The following is a 12,536-nucleotide window of genomic DNA, read 5'->3' on the forward strand; positions in this document are numbered from 1 at the left end:
GCACTGCTAAGTCAGAGGGAGGCTTGTTTTGGCTTAAAGCAGGATCTCAAGTTGCAGCAGTAGTCAGTAAATCTCAGCCTGCAGTGAATAACAAAGCTATACATGACAACTGTGTGCACTTATTGCATAGGAAAATGGGGCATGCTTGCTGGAAAAGTGTACTAAAAATGTCTGAATTGGCTGATGGGGGTAATTTAAAGAGTTGTAACAAGTACCTTGATTGTAATGTCTGTAAAAAGGTTAAAACCCACAGAGTCTCTTACCCCAGAAGTGACAGAGTTAGTGAGTCACCGCTACAGCTGGTTCACATGGACGTAATTGGTCCATTTGCTGTAAGCAGAGGTGGATCGCGTTTTTCACTAACAATTGTGGATGACGCCACGCGTTACTCTTGGGTTTTTCCCATGAAAAATAAGGGTGACGTGTTCACTAAGTTTAAAGGCTGGGTGGCATCTGTGGAAAGATTTCTGTCTGTTAAACTCAAAAGGATTCAGACGGACAGAGGTGGCGAATTTATGTCAAATGCCTTTAAAGATTGGTTACAAAAGCGTGGCATTGGGCATAGGAAAACGAACGTTTTTCCCCCAGAGGAGAATGGTGTTGCAGAGCGAAAAAACAGATCTTTACAAGATATGATGTTTGCCATGCTTGAAGATGCTGATTTGCCCATGTCTTATTGGGGGGAGAGCATGCTCACCGCGTGTTATCTCCAAAATAGGCTCTTTCACCAAACAATAGGTACAACCCCATACTTTAAATTGTTTCAGAAAAAACCTAAAATTGACCATTTGCATGTGTTTGGATCAAAAGCCTGGGTATTAATTCCGAAACAAATGAGGAAAAAGGGAGATCCTAAGACCAAACAGTTAGTGTTTGTGGGTTACCAGGAGCTGGGAAAAGGTTTCCGCTTTGCTGAAGGGACAAATGGCATTGTGATCTCCAGGAATGCCAGTTTTTGTGAACATAGTGGCTGGGAGAGACTACATGCCAATACTGAGGTTTGGTTTGAACCTTCCCAGGAGCTTCATGACTCTGAAGGTAAACATAGAGAATCAGAGTCTGAGGGGGAGGAAAGTTCAGATAAGAGCTCTCAAGAAAGTGGAGTTAGCCAAAGACCAGTTGCTAAGCAACAAAAGAGAGGTCGTAGTTCTGAGGAGGAAAGTGGGTCAGAAGAAAAATTTTCTCCCAGAAGATCTAAAAGACAAAACAAAGGAGTGCCTCCGGTGCGTTTTTCCCCAGATACTGCAAATGTGTTTAGTGTAAGTGCAGAACCCAAGAGTTTTCAGGAGGTGTTAAAGTTACCAAAAGAGGAGGCAGAGCTCTGGAAACTGGCAATGGAGGAAGAGATGTCCTCTCTGAATGAGCACAAGGTTTTTACACCAGTAGCAGCGCCTGAGGGGGCAAAGATTGTAGGCTGCAGGTGGGTGTACAAAAGACTTAGGCCCGGTTAGGACATATCTAGGGTTGGAAGTGTGCTGGGCCCAAGATGGCAGCTGCCTAATTAGTCAGCAGAACAAAGTTAAACAACTACTGACTACATACAGGATGCAGGATTGCAAAGGGGCAGCGGTGCCTATGGATCCAGGTTTCATAAAAAACACTTCATATAGATGAGAGTCCTGAATTTGAACATCCTGATGTATATCACTCTGTAATTGGAAGTTTATTGTATCTAGCACAGTGGTCCAGACCTGATATTAGCTACGCAGTAGGCATATTAAGTAGATTGGTCTCAAAACCCACACTAAATGCCTGGAAAGGGGTAAAACAAGTTCTGAGGTATCTCAAACAGACAATTGGCTATATGTTACAATTAAATTCTTCAGAGGATGAAATGTTGAGTTGCTACTGCGATAGTGACTGGGGAAATTTGCCAGATAGAAAATCTGTCACAGGACTAGTCATAATGGTCGGTGGAGCTTTAATCAGCTGGCGGTCACGCAAGCAAGACGTTGTAAGTGTGTCATCAACGGAATCAGAGTATGCCGCATTGAGTGAATTGTGCAACGAGGTGATTTATTTCAAGCATTTGATGGCAGATTTAAATGTAAATTGTGGAGAACCAGTACAAGTTTACATTGATAATCAAGCTTGTATAACATTAAGTAAAACAGAGGGTTTCAAATCGCGTTCCAAACATATCTCTGTAAAATACCAAAATGTACGTTGCTGTGTACAAGACAATGTAATCACCTGTACTTATGTGTCAAGTGAAGAAAATGTAGCAGATGTGTTAACTAAACCATTGGCAAAGATAAAGAACAAGCGAATGTGCAAGGGTTTAGGTTTGCTGGAAAAATGATCTCCTACATAGGTGTATTTGGAGTTAATTGTTCAGCAGAATCTGTGAGGGGGTGTTCAGTTTCGGTTTCAGTTTCTGTTAATTGGTTCTCGTGGGAAACTTGCAGATTCTAGCTTCACCAATTAACTCAAGCTGGTGTCAATTTACTCTTGGCAGAAAGCCCAGGTCTGCTTGACCTAGAAACTACTCACTCTGATTGGTTAACGAGCAGCACTCAACTCTGTTATCAAGGGATTGTTAGCTCAGTTTGGTTTGAGGTGTGTTAGGAGTTAGAAGTGCTGTGTATGGTTTTGAGAGAGAGAAAGAGAAAGAAAGATAGGATTTATTTTGCTTTTATTTGTATGCAGAAACTCTGCTGGTTTTTATTTTTCCTTTTTTAATAAATCCTGTAAATAGTTATTCTGAGTCTAGCTGACTAGTCATTACTGCCGCAACTAGCTTCTTCGCTGTGCAGGAAAACTCTGCTACGTTTGGGCTAAAGCCAATAGGGCTATGCCTGACACTCCAAAGTTCCATGACTGCCTGGTTCCCTGCACCTTGGCTTCTTGCAGTGAGGGAACAGCCAGAAGGCCCTCAGCGCTGGACCTCAGTGTCCGGGCAGAATGATGGAGGTGGAGACGCTCCTTCAGGTATACTGGACCAAGGCCGTTTAGGGCACCAACACTCACTCAGCACCAATACTCTGCTGAGTGAGCATGCACATAGTTTTTTGATATGTGTCGCTGGTGCATGCCGGGACTGAAGATTTATGGACGTCCCGGGCTGCGCTTCATCAGGAAGATGCCCAGAGAGGTCTGTCTCATTCCGGGGTCTGTGTTCCGACATGTCCATCTCAACCATGCACACATCTGGGGAGCTTTCACCCACCCATCATCACTGGGAACTTCTGCTCACTATAGATGAATGAAGCCATCTTCAGATATCTGAAGGGCTGTCACATGGAAGATGAAGCAAACCTCCATAGGGTAGGACCCAAACTAACAGATTCAAATTACAAAAAAGGAGATTCTGACTAAACATTCGGAAGAACTTTCTGGTGGTAAGAGCTGCTCAACAGTGGACTACCTCAGTAGGTGGTGAGCTCTCCTTCCTTGGAGGTTTCTGAGCAGAGATCTGTCGTGGATGCTTTAGTCGAGATTCCTGCATTCCTGGACCAGATAATCCTCTGGATTCCTTCCCATTCTACAGTTCTAGGACCCTGTCATTCCAAGCACTAAGTTTGAGTCACTTGGCCATATACTTGTTGTTCCACAAGAAATCGCTTAAGCAGGTTGCTGGTAAATTTGCTATATAATAGATTCCTGGAAACTGTAGTTCTATGATGAGGGCTAGGATGTCCCAAGTAACATTCTCAGCACCTTACTAAACTACCACTCCCTGAATTATTTGGGGGGCACCACAAGAGTTAAATGGGTATCTAAAGCCAAAAGGAGTTTGCAGTGTTGATATAATAATAATAATAATTTATTATTTATACCCCGCCCATCTGGCTGGGCTTCCCCAGCCACTCTGGGCAGCTTCCAAAAAAAAATAAAAAATACTGTACTGCATCAAACATTAAAAGCCTCCCTAAACAGGGCTGCCTTCAGATGTCTTCTAAAAGTCTGGTAGTTGCTGTTCTCTTTGACATCTGGTGGGAGGGCGTTCCACAGGGAGGGCACCACTACCAAGAAGGCCCTCTGCCTGGTTCCCTGTAACTTGGCTTCTCGCAGTGAGGGAACCGCCAGAAGGCCCTCGGAGCTGAACCTCAGTGTCCGGGTAGAACGATGGGGGTGAAGATGCTCCTTCAGATATACTGGACCGAGGCCGTTTAGGGCTTTAAATTGCAGAGTTTTTAACTACACTCATTTAACAGAGAATTCAAGTGATTATGAACTCTTTAATTCTCACCCAAATTATCTTCTTTCTTTTCTTTTTCTTTTTTGGTCTCATGAGCATTTTAATTACAATGCTGGGTGAATTAAAATATGTGGGGCTGTTGCTTTTTTGAATCACTCATGATCTTTTCGAAGTTTGCCTTCAGCAGGCAGGAGTACCGCAGCAGTATTTTCCCATTCGACCTGCTGGCATAGCAAGAGACTGCAATGGCTAAGAAACATTTATTTCTCTGGGAAGTATAATTTCTACCATCCGTTGACAAATTGGAGGGAATCGCAGAGAAGAGCAAGCAGAACAGGGGGGAGAGGCAGAAGACGGTGACTTATGAGGAAAGATTAAGCTAGCTAAATGTGTGTAGCTTGGCCAAATAATGATTAAGGAAGGAACAGCATCTTGACATAGACAATCTGAAGGCTGTTGACACCACCGAGGTTGAGGGAAAAATTATTTGGATATTTGAGGCAGGATTGTAACTAGGGAGAAAGTGGGGGGAACAAATTTGAACACTACAGGCCTCTTGACTGTGCGATGTGTTCAGTCACAGCATTTATTCCCAAAAGAATCGACTGAAGCCATTTTTTATATATATTTTTGCAGGGACAACTTGAAGCTGGCTTTGACAGACCCTGGCAAGTGCAGAATAGTGATTCCTCTTCTCTTTTCTGGGTGAACTAATAAATCTTCTTCCTCCCTAATTCCTGCCTTTCTGTGATAGGGGAGTATCAATTCATTGCGGAAGAGGCTATAATAGCAAGAGGTGGGAGAGAGAGGGATAAGATGCTACTACTTTGTCAACAGTCTAAGGATTTCGGTGAGGGACTATGGGTACCTACAGATATGTCAGCATGGAAATGGTTTCACCAGCATGATTTCCTGTCCACCACAAGGAATGAATTAAGACCACCCATTGGTGATCCGCCACTTGGTAAAATACAGCTCACTAATACATCATCCCATTTTAGAGATGTTTGCTAAATCCCCCAGCAGATTGTAGAGTTGAGCATATGAAAACGATGCCTTATGAGGAACGGCTAAAGGAGCTGGGCATGTTTAGCCTGGAGAAGAGAAGGTTAAGGGGTGATATGATAGCCATGTTCAAATATATAAAAGGGTGTCACATAGAGGAGGGAGAAAGGTTGTTTTCTGCTGCTCCAGAGAAGCGGACACGGAGCAATGGATTCAAACTACAAGAAAGAAGATTCCACCTAAACATTAGGAAGAACTTCCTGACAGTAAGAGCTGTTCGACAGTGGAATTTGCTGCCAAGGAGTGTGGTGGAGTCTCCTACTTCGGAGGTCTTTAAGCAGAGGCTTGACAACCATATGTCAGGAGTGCTCTGATGGTGTTTCCTGCTTGGCAGGGGGTTGGACTCGATGGCCCTTGTGGTCTCTTCCAACTCTATGATTCTATGATCTGGGATGAAAACAGAGTTCAGGATTCCACTGCCTTGAAATTGTAAGGAATGGGCATAAATGCTTTGGTCCTGTGGGAATATTTGCAAACCAGAGGAGCTATACCAGGTACTACACATGCACTACAACCAAGAACACACTGCAACCACTTATTTCAGCTGCAACAGAATACTTCATTCAAGATCAGTTTTAGCAAGGAGAGGAAGCCCTGTGGGAACCAGGGAAGGCCTCTGTGGGCACATGTGGGCCCACAGGTGCCGCACTGCTGATCCCTGGTGTACATTATGTGTGCTGTGAACCAACCAACCCTCAGTGTCAGCCCAGTAAAGGTAGTTCTAGGAAGTAGCAGTAATGGGTGCCCTGGCAATTTCAAGTACAGTGGTACCTCAGGTTACAGACACTTCAGGTTACAGACTCCACTAACCCAGAAATAGTGCCTCGGGTTAAGAACTTTACCTCAGGATGAGAACAGAAATCATGCGGCGGCGGCGGCAGCGGGAGGCCCCATTAGCTAAAGTGGTACCTCAGGTTAAAAATAGTTTCAGGTTAAGAATGGACCTCCAGAACAAATTAAGTTCTTAATCCGAGGTACCACTGTATCTTTAAAAAAAAGTTGGTATTCTGCTTTTCCATTTAAGCATTCAAAGGTCTTTACAAAAAAATTTAAACAAAATGGCAAGATTAAATAATAACTTAGGCTGGCTGGTGGTGCAGGGAGTAAGATGATGATTCTCAGTCTGGATCCCAGAGACAATATCTTATGCAGTAGCAGATGTTTGCTGAGGGCTGTATGGTGGGTTCAGACAAGAGCACCATGTTCCTCTGGCTCCCACATGCAATCCAAAACATCCATCAAGGGTTCCCAAACTTTCCCTCATCATTTCAAAGCAATTTAGCCATTAGTGAAAGTCCTCAAGAAACATCCCATACTTCCTCTCCCCCCCCTCCCCTTTTAGAGAGTGAGTTTTCAATTTGGGTCACTAGGTTTCTCCATTGGCTGAGCATGATAGACAAAGCATAACCACCCACCTGTCTCAGATGCTAATTTTTCATTTCAGATTTTGTTTTGGCTGGGGGAAATCAAGAGAGGTGAAAGCATTTGTCCCAACTTGAAGGCAAAATCCTGACAAAATCCCAATTGCATATTCATTCAACACAGGTCAGTGTTTCCAGATTCATAAACAGAGTGCTTTTTATCTGTATAATATGAATAATGTCTCAGATCTCCCAAGTATTTCATTATGCAATCATTTTCTTCAACAAGATGCACAAAGCAGAGTGTGTAGGACACATTGCAAAGCAGTTCCGAGTCAAAAGGGCAAGGGATGCAAGTATATGAAATCCTTCAAAGCAGAAATCTACTTTTTTTTAAAAAAAGCACTATTTCTCATGTTGAGAATGCCTCTTGGTTCTAAAAAAGATGGGAAAGTACTTGGTAATAGCCTCTCCATAGCATTTGGGATGGTGTTTTCTAGATATTTCAATGGCTAGATGCAGATCAGTGAGCTGTCAATCATTTGAACCAATGTGACACAGTGGATCACCATACTTATCACAGAATTGTAGAGTCGGAAGGAACCACAAGGATCATGTAGTCCAAACCCCTGTGATTCAGGAATCTTTTGCCCAACATGAGGCTCAAACTCACAACCCTGAGATTCAGAATCTCATGCCTCTACCGACTGAGCTATCAAAATAACAGTAGCTAGCTTAACAAAACTAGACATCAGAAAAAACTTTCTGACAGTAAGAGCTGTTTGACAGTGGAACAGACTCCCTCAGGAGGTGGTGGGCTCTCCTTCCTTGGAGGTTTTTGAGCAGAGGTTGGGTGGCCATCTGTCATTTATGGTTTAGTTAAGATTCCTGCATTGCAGGAGGTTGGACTAGATGACCCTCAGGATCCCTTCCAACTATATAATTCTATGATTTTAACATCTAGGTTCTGTTCCTGATAAATGGATAGAAAGCATCATTCAAGTGCAAAAAGAAAAATAGAACAGCAGGGGAGGAACCTCCAGCCTAAGGGCCTAATTTGACCCTCAATGCCGTTTCATTCAAGCCATGCCCAGCTGCCTTACACCCAAAGCCATATATGTTGTCAGATGTGGGCAGGTAAAGGTGTGACTGGGCCCAAACGGGGTCTGCATAGAGCCATTTGTCGGTGCTTTGAAGTCCCATCCACCCGTTGATGGTTGGGCCTTCAAAGTGCCCAGCAAGGCTGTGGTGAACAGCTTATAGTCAGTGTTTGCCTCAAGCCTTGAGTGATGCTTTGAAGCCCTGGTGGTCAGCTGATGGTCAGCCTTCTAAGAGCCACGCACACATTATTTGCACAGGCATAGTTTAATTTCAAACTGCATGGGCAAAAACATCATTGCAATGCCATGACACCAAGCAATTGGTCCACAAGGATGGCTTGGGCAAAGGAATGTCCTTCCTCTCTAACTTTTTAAAATTCATTCAGATTGTCATTATTTATTTACTCATTTCGTTACATTTAGAAACTCAACACAAGAGTGGTTTGCATTACAAATGAAAGCATAACATGCAATTTTACCAATGCAATTTTAAAAGAACATTTGCATGGTGCATTACATGATCACAATACAGCAGCAAATGGCTCAGTGTCTAGCATTATAAGGACCCAAAAGCTGGGTGGAATAAATCCATATTAACCTTAGGATGAATGCTGAACACTAAGAAACACGGGAATCTGCCTTATACTGAGTGGAACTGTCTCCCTCGGGAGGTTGTGGATTCTCCTTCCTTGGAAGTTTTCAAGCAGAGGTTGGATGGTCATCTGTCCTGGTTGGTTTAGATGCTATACCTGCATTGCAGGGGTTGGACTAGATGACTCTTCCAGCTCTACGATTCTATGATTGTATGAGTCAGACTGTTAGTCCATCTTCTTCAGTATTGTCTACACTGACTGGCAGCATATATCCAGGGTTTCAGCCCTGGAGATTGAACCTGGAACTTTCTACATGCAAGCTGGATGATCCACCACTGAGCTATGGCCCTAGTTTAAGATTGAATTCATTGGAGAGCCTGCTCAACTCAAGCTGGTTTTCCTTGCATAATTTAAACCTTCTGGAAGATCTGAATTCTAAATTACGCAGGAAGCCTTTGCCAGAAGAGCAGAAGCAGGTCACTCCTGTTTTTCCCCCCACAGTTTCTAATTCAATGATAACATCGAAGAGGGAAGTGAGAAATAGATGTCTGTTGGATTCCACCCCGGAACATTTTAAACCGTTTACCTCTAACAATCGCTATTTAGAGGTCATAATGGAACCCATCATAAAAAGCAAAGTGTATCCAAAGAATGGCATAAACACCAAGAGCAAAGCCGACAGAAAGCGGAAATAAAGGCTATTACTTGTTTATTGGAAAATCCACTGCTGATTGCAAGTGTAAGGCAATCTTGCCACTGTACAAATAACCCCACTTTTCCTGACTTTCATTAACAAGAGGAAGTATGACCAGAATTAAATTGAGCCACATATACTATACTTGGGTGAAATTGTTCTTATCAGTTCCGTGAGAATCCCTCTGCTGTTTCAGAGAGAAGACAGATGGAGAGTTGAAATTGGTATGATAAGAGACACTGGGTTGGATCCAGTGTTAGTCCCACTCAGAGTAAACCCATTGGGGGAGGAGCTAACAGCAGTTCTGTTTAGCTGATTGCAGCCTCTGGGAGCTCATGACAAGGACTTTTAAACGGGGGGGTTGCTAGGGCGTTGGGGGGTGTGTGCTGTCTCATGGTGTGTGTAGGACCAAGAGACATGGTAAAGATAAAGGTAAAGGGACCCTTTACCTTTATAAAGATAAAGCAGGGACGCGGGTGGCGCTGTGGGTAAAACCTCAGGGCCTAGGACTTGCCGATCGCATGGTCAGCGGTTCGAATCCCCGCGGCGGGGTGCGCTCCCACTGCTCGGTCCCAGCGCCTGCCCATCTAGCAGTTCGAAAGCACCCCTAAGTGCAAGTAGATAAATAGGAACCGCTTATTAGCGGGAAGGTAAACGGCGTTTCCGTGTGCGGCTCTGGCTCGCCAGAGTAGCTTCGTCACGCTGGCCACGTGACCCGGAAGTGTCTGCGGACAGCTCTGGCTCCCAGCCTCTAGAGTGAGATGAGTGCACAACCCTAGAGTCTGTCAAGACTGGCCCGTACGGGCAGGGGTACCTTTACCTTTAAAGGGACCCCTGACCATTAGGTCCTGTCGTGGCCGACTCTGGGGTTGTGGCGCTCATCTCACTTTATTGGCCGAGGGAGCTGGCGTATAGCTTCTGGGTCATGTGGCCAGCATGACTAAGCCGCTTCTGGCAAACCAGAGCAGTGCACAGAAACACCATTTACCTCCCACTGGAGTGGTACCTATTTATCTACTTGCACTTTGATGTGCTTTCAAACTGCTAGGTTGGCAGGAGCAGGGACCAAGCAACGGGAGCTCACCCCGTCACAGGGATTCGAACTGCCGACCTTCTGATTGGCAAGTCCTAGGCTCTGTGGTTTAACCCACAGCGCCACCCGCGTCCCAAGAGACATGGACGGTGAGGTAATAGCCGCAGAGACCTGCAACATCTGTGCCATGTTTGTCTTCCTGCCTGAGAATGTGCAAAACTACACCCAGCAGCTGGTTGCCTTGCTGGAGGAGAAGGTACAGCAACTTGAGGCCCACCAATCTACACTTTGAGCTACTGGGTGAGAGGAGAGCTTTCTCAGCAAAGCAGAGTGGTCTGTCCTGGAACAGCGATGCAAGTGGGGGGAGACCAGCCATTGCAGGAGACAAACCCCTGGAGGAACATGACACACAGAAGCAGGACTATCAAAAAAAGGATATTTATGTATGCCACTAATGCAGCCTGTGTTTTGTTAACCCCAAAATGGAAAATGAGCGAGGTCCCAACTAAAGAAGAGTAGCAACTTAAGCTGACAGAATATGCGCAGCTTGCAGGCTTAACATATAGAATAAGAGAACAAGAAGAACATGCGTTTAGAGAAGATTGGAAAACGTTCATTGAATACATGGGAAGGAATTGTATACACTTGAAAATGTTGACAGCATTAAGATAAATTCAACAGTGTAAATAAGTTTTCATGGCTGTAATAATGGAATACTGAATGGTTCAGTTTTTGTAAAATATGCAAGGATTTATGATATGCAAAACGAACCATGGAAAGAGAAGAAGGGAAGTCACTGATATTTTAAGGATGTTTAAATGAGTATTTTAAATTGTAAAATAGAAAATTTAATTTATAGATGATAGATAGATAGATAGATAGATAGATAGATAGATAGATAGATAGATAGATAGACAGATATATAGATGGACTGTCAGGAGGAGTCATGTTGTGTCACTGAAACGGCAACATCGATTCCATGCCCTCATCTCGGACACCGATTCTGGGTCAGAGGAGCTAAGACAGCAGTTGCAGACCTCAGAATACACCAAGGTGGCTGTGGGAAGCTGTTCCTGGGATTGGAAGAGGGGCGGAGCTTGAACAGACAGGTGACTCAGACTCACCATTCTTCAGATCTAAACCTCCTGAGACTCTTTTTCACGTAAAAATCAGCAGGAAGAAACCACAAGTGACTAAAATTTCATGTCCAGTTTGGCACTCATTTTGTCTTTTGTTCCATAAGTGTTGAAAAGCACTTCATATTCTTTAAATCTTCTGGATAGCTCAGTTGGTTAGAGCATGGTTCTGATCATGCCAAGGTTGCAGGTTCGATCCCCATACGGGACAGCTGAATATTCCTGTATTGCCGGGGATTGAACTAGATAATCCACAGGGTCCCTTCCAACTCTACAGTTCTATGATTCTATAAATTTGAAGGCACATCAGGGCCACTGCTTTGCTAAACCTAAGCAGGTCCAAGTCTGGTTCACACCTGGATGGGTGACTACCTGAAAATCATATCTATGCTATCATGGGTTCCATTGATGGAAGGAAGGTGAGGTTTAAATTCAATAGACTTTACCAGGGCCGGCTTACCCATAGGGGCTAGGGGTGTGGAGCACCTGGGCACCGAGCTCTCAGGGGTGCCAGGCTGAGAGTCCGGGGCCAAGATTTGAAGTCCAGGGATTGAAGAATCAGGCTAGCCAACAGCTGCTGCCGAGCGGAGTCCGTCAGAGCGCTGCAGGCTTTTCTGCTGTGGGCGCTGAGGCAGCGGGCCTGCTCCTCCCTCCTGCTGCCCAGGATTGGCGGGCCATCGAGAGGCCCATCCAGTGCGCGCACGCTGCTCACACGAAGCGCGCAGCTTCCCCCCCAAGCCTCTGCAGGGATTGCTCTACTCCCTCCACCCACAGCGGCATGGGAGAGAATTGCGTCCCCCCAAAAAAAGCACAACAACTCTGAGCTGCCCCCCTAAAAAAATTGGGGGCTCTGGGCAGTTTTTTGCACCCCAGCAATGCCGCATATGCTAAAGATGGCCCTGGACTTCACAGAACATGTTCAACCTGATCCAAAAGGCAGGGCCGGAGTAAGGCAGATGCCTCAGGCGGCAGAGTTTTGGGGAGTGGACAGAGCTGTGGGTGCTATGTAACCTGCCCTATACCCCCTATGCTAGCCTGCTGCCCTCAAGTGCAGAGAAAGACACTGTTCCTTCATCAGTACTGAAGTAAGATTCAACTACCAGTGCAATTGGCCTCTGTGCGTGCTTTGGGGAAGGGCGCCATCTTGTTGTTTACCTCAGGCCACAAAATATATTGAACAGGCCCTGCCAAAAAAGCATCCCAGATCAACACTATTCGAACTTCAGCCTGCTGTTGCTGAGTATATCATGAAATGAACTTCGGCACAGATTAAAGTTGAAAACTTTTTTGAAGCTTCCCCTTAAAAATAACGTCCAGGTGACTGAGATGTATCTGCCAGATTGCCATGTATTTTTCAGCCCTCGTCTCTGCTGTTTGCCTGCTATTTTGGATATTTCAGAATTTTGCAAGTGT

The sequence above is a fragment of the Podarcis bocagei genome, assembly GCF_964188305.1.
Source record: "Podarcis bocagei genome assembly, chromosome: 6".
Classification (NCBI taxonomy): Eukaryota; Metazoa; Chordata; class Lepidosauria; order Squamata; family Lacertidae; genus Podarcis; species Podarcis bocagei.